The 5237-nt window shown below is 42.5% G+C and overlaps 1 long non-coding RNA gene across 1 annotated transcript; it reads right to left on the minus strand.

Annotated features, from left to right (window-relative positions):
• Positions 1–4680: 4680 nt before the first annotated feature.
• Positions 4681–4879, minus strand: LOC112588347 (uncharacterized). The gene is made up of 2 exons (XR_003112776.1): positions 4839–4879; positions 4681–4714 (listed from the first exon to the last, which is right to left on the minus strand). It is a non-coding gene; the product is annotated as an uncharacterized LOC112588347 (long non-coding RNA).
• Between the last annotated feature and the right edge of the window lie 358 nt (positions 4880–5237).

The following is a 5237-nucleotide window of genomic DNA, read 5'->3' on the forward strand; positions in this document are numbered from 1 at the left end:
TTTGCCCATGGACGGATTGCTACATCCGTCCCTTAGGGTCAATGAGCCCGAAAGCTCTGAGCCCGAAGGCTCGGTGTTTGGTTTTTCAAAAATTGGATCTTTCATACTGGTCTCACGAGTGCGGCAGGAAGTGGTCGTCGATTCCGGGTAGAGACCCGCATTACCCGGGATAAGGCTAGCGTGCCCCCGTGGTGCGCCAGGTCCGCACTGATGAGGGTCTACTAGCGACAGGTCTCGCACCTGCTATTCATTCCCTAAGCGTGGAGCTCCCCACCGTAGAATTACGGAGTGTTTTATAGAGGACCCGCCTCACGGTCCAGCCAATTAAGGCAAGACCCCCGGCCCCAGAGACATGACCTAGGGTTACGGTGTAGTAGGCCAGGGTATGCCGGAGTTCGCCTGAATCCCCCGTACCAGGATACCGAAACACCCTGGCCCCTGACGCCATCGAGTGATAGCTGTTCCACGTACTGCGAACCAAACAAAGATCCGAAACAAAGACCCGAAGAGGAAAATAATTTCCTCTCTTTCTTCTATTTTTCTTTTTAAATAATATTAAATAATTGCCATTATATTTCGCAAATAACTCTTCAAATATTATTGTCAAACCGCCTATCTTAATGTATATACGCTTTAGAATCGTAAGAGAATCTATTCATATTATTTAACTTTAACAATTACTACGCCCGAATGGAATAGTTTTTAAATATTCAAAATTTCCAAAATCTTTCGCTGAGCCTCTTGTCAACCGATTGCCAAAAGGTCTTGAGTCTGGAATCAGTAAGGTCGGTATTAAAGATTATTGTTCTTGGAACTCCGTCTGCAAATGCTAAGACGTAAAATCCAAATCATTAAAAGTCGAACGAGCTTTTTTTTTGCTTACTCAGGAAAAACCCCTTATGGGTACACCCGGACCCTGGGGGGCTCCAGGGGTTATGTGGGATTCGAACCCACTAAAACTCCTAGGGGACACCGTCCGGAGGATGCTTTGCGGCGAAAGACAGAATACTTCTGTACTGCTTCGCCAGACCGCTGCACCTTATGACCCGTCGAAAGGGGCCCCTCTGAGACTGATGAATGGTTTCGGTTCAAAGACGCGTCGTTTTATCGTCGCGGTATTGCCAGAGAGATGGCAAAAATGTGTAGCTATCGAGGGACGATACTTTGAATAAATTATTTTTTGTATTTCTCTTGAAATTTTCCATTTTTCATTGATCAAAAAAACCCGGAAACTTAGTTGCGCACCTAGTACTATTATTTCAAAATCTTCATTAATTTCGGCGTCTATTAATTGTATCTTTTCCATACATTCCATCGCTGCCATCTTTCTACTGCGAATGCCTTACCTCGTCAGCCGCAGTAACGAAAACAGGAAATGACGACAAAATCTATGATGTTACATGCTTTCACGGGCTCATCGAAAGTTGACTGCTGTATTCTGGAACGTGCTCACAGCACTGTCAGTACTGGCAGTGAATATCGGAACGCAGTCATATAAGGTTTGTCACAAGTTCTAACGTACGGTCGCGGACATAATAGTGTATGCCCGTTTCTTTGCAACTTACGGAACGCATCCCGACTCCAGAAGAAAGAGAGTCACTGCTGCGCCTGTGGAGCACGCCTGCACAGTGACCCATAACGAAAGGCGAGAAATGAAATATACGCGGTAGGACATATTATAATAATAAGCAGCTGTTATATAACAGCTGCTTCTACAGGGTTTGTCGAAAGTGTGGAAGCCCTTAAATAATTTTTGTAAAAACACGTATTTTGATTCTTCAAAAAAAGCTACCTTATGACATGGATACTGATCATTCCCCATCCCCTGGTACGCGAGGGTAAAAGGGGGTTGAAAATTTTAAATTGGACTAAGGGTCGAGTGGGGGCTCATTTGAAAGGTCTTTTCATAATAAACACACCCTTAAAATTTTAAGTCGCTACGACCCCCCCATTAAAAATAGCGGCCGTTCAAATTTCGAAATTTCATGCACCTAGTGTTATCCAGGATCAACTGCGTGGAAATGGCATGAATCTGATCCCTTGTGTGTGTGTGTGTGTGTGTGTGTGCGCGTGCGTATGTGTGTGCGTGCGTGTGGCTAAACAAGTGTGAATGTGTTGTATGTATAGTCGTGATAGGTTGCAAAACAGATGATTGAAAATTGTCATCTCTCTTTAATGATTCAAAACCTTTTACTCCGTGTTTTAAATAAATTTTACTCAGTGTATTAAAGTAAATACTGAAAGTGGCTGCCATTTACTTCCTGACAATATGCCAATCTTTGATAGAATGCAAAAATGACTCTACGATTCGTCTCAAAAGGTATCAAATCTATTTCATCCCTTATTCGCTGTATCAATTCTTGGATGCTTTCAAGTTTTGTTTTGTAAACCTTACTCTTCAGGTGTCCCCATAGATAATAATCAAGAGGAGTTAGATCTGGTGACCGAGGTGGCCAATTCTCTCCTCCTTCATTTCTGTTCCTTCTTCCTATCCATCGTAATGGAAAAGTCTCATTTAAAATTTGACGTGGCCCTAAACCAAAATAAGCTCCATCATACTGAAACCATATTTCTTCGAAATTATTTGGAAAAATATTTCGTATGGCTGGTGTTCGAGGTCATAGCGTGCACAACGGTTTTCTGGAAGAATTTAAATATTCTTCTAGCTTCGACCTCACGAAGCTTGCACGTGATCCATGCGTGCTCGACTAGCGGAGATCTCGTCGCCGAACGTTGGGCCACGGGATCCCCGGCGAGGAACGCTCGAAACAATGTTTATTGCCGCGTATTTGCTGTGTATGTCGGGAAGACCCCGAGCATGCGATCACGGCGTGTTACGGCCAACGAATTACAGCCAATCCTTATCTGCCAGCTTAAGCTGAAAAAAGGATATAATTGAGACCGAGATTTCATTTCTCTCTCTGCGCTTTTGGGCTTTCTACCGAGCGGCCTTTTACTTCCGATTGTAACAGGCGAGTGCGATCTTCACTGAATTTTCGGTTAATACTATCGGTGTTATTACTTCATCGTGGCTGCATTCGTTGCACTCGGTTGCGATTTCGTGAAGTGACTCTCTGGTCTTCGTGCCTGGGCTGCACGTCACTCTCCGATGCTCGATCGTACACCGATACATCGAGCACTCAACACGTTTAACGTGCATTACTTTTTGTGTCTTGTATTGTACGATTTATAATCATATCCATTTTACGTGCGCCATCGGCGAACGTCGCGTCCGCGAGCGCCGCTTGTTGCGAGACACTTTAAATCCGCCGGTCTACAGCGATTTCCGTCGATCGGACGTTAAGTCAGACGCTTTCGAAGATCTGCGTCCGCGTCTTACAAACAGAACAAGGCGCCTCAAGATTTTCGCTCGATCGCTCGATTGTTCGCCGCCGTGTGCAGTTGTTTCGGTATATATAAGAATAAACTTATTTTTTGTGTCGTCATACTCGCTCGGCTTCTCTGCACTCCTATTCCTATAGCGATTCAGATTGCATATTGGCGCCCTTTGCGCACAGCGCTGTGCGATACAGCGCGATCGCCGTCGGCTAAACCCGACGGGAACAGCTGGAATTATTTGCTCTACAAGTAATCTGTCATACCTTTGAGCGTTCAGATTTTCTTAAAAAAAACGGTCCTATTAAGTAGCCATCTATTATTCCACACCATACATTTATTTTTTGTGGGTATTGTGTGAGTTTCCTGCACCCAATTCGGATCCTCATCTGACCAGAAACGAAAATTTTTATTATTAACTTCTCCCGTTAACGTGAAAGTTGCCTCGTCTGTAAAACAATTTGATAAGGGAACATGGGCCGGACATGTATTAGTGCCATCATTCTTTCACAGAAACCTATACGACGCTCCACATCTCCGTCTTGCAATTCTTGAACATATTGTAATTTGTATGGATGGAACTTGCTTTTCTTTAAAATTCTCCAAACGGACTTGGGAGTGACTATATCGTGAGTTTGAGCGGCTCTGTTAATAGTGGGACCTTCAATAAATGTCTGCAGAACATCAAGTTGTTTTTTCTTCGTTAATGGCAGGTCTCCCTGATTTAGGGCGATTGTTTACGCTACCAGATTCTCTGAAACGTTCCATTGTTTTTAAGACAGTGGACTTATTAATTCAACGAATCGGATACGTCTCATTAAATAATTGAGCGACAGCAGCGTACGACTGCTCGTTATCATCCTATCCACGCACCATGAGGATAGTGATTCTTTCACGTTCCGACAATTCAGCCATTTTTAAAACGTTTAATTTTTAATCTGCCTAAGATCTGTGAGAACTAATTTTGAGTAGCCGTAAGAACAACTAATTTTAAGTAGCAGTGAGAACAACTGATTTTAAATAGTCGGTTGATCCTGTATAACACTAAGTGCATGAAATTTCGAAATTTGAACGGCCGCCATTTTTAATCGGGAGGTCGTAGCAACTTAAAATTTTAAGATTGTTATGAAAAGACCTTTCAAATGAGCCCCCACTCGACCCTTACTCCAATTTAAAATTTTCAACCCCCCTTTTACCCCCGTGTATCAGGGGGTGGGGAATGATCGGTATCCATGTCATAAGGTAGCCTTTTTGAAAAATCAAAATACATGTTCTACCATTTTTTGATATTTTCATGTTTATAAAAATTATTTAAGGGTTTCCACACTTTTGACAAATCCTGTATATCTAATATCATTGCTTCTGCTATAGAAGATGGCTGTTGCTGAAACAATAAATCACATATAATTGTACAATAGAATCATAATTATCGTAATGCAGCTTAATTCTCTTAATTAAGTTCGTATTGTTTTAAAAACATAAACATGTTTATTTATCTCTACCTTTTTCGGATGTCCTCCGGAGTATAAGACTTACATCGGATAATTTTTGTTTGTTCTCTGTTCCCTCATTTCCATTTAATGCTGGAGTATTCATTTCATCTGAGTCTGTATTATTATAATATGTCCCACCGTGTATATTTCATTTCTCACCTTTCGTTGTGAGTCACTGCGCAGGCATGATCCGGAGGCGGAACAGTGACCCTCATTCTTCTCGAATCGGGATGCGTTCCGAAAGTTGCAAGAAACGGGCACATACTATTATGTCCGCAACCGTACAGCAGGGAACATTTGGATCACGGATAAAATGGTTGTTAGAGATGATGAGTTGATATGCATCAATGCTCAGTGACACGAATGGATTTGAGCAGTTTTTCCTCTTTTAGGGCCAGACTTCTGCAT

The sequence above is a fragment of the Harpegnathos saltator genome, unplaced genomic scaffold (assembly GCF_003227715.2).
Source record: "Harpegnathos saltator strain DR-91 unplaced genomic scaffold, Hsal_v8.6 scaffold195, whole genome shotgun sequence".
Taxonomy (NCBI): Eukaryota; Metazoa; Arthropoda; class Insecta; order Hymenoptera; family Formicidae; genus Harpegnathos; species Harpegnathos saltator.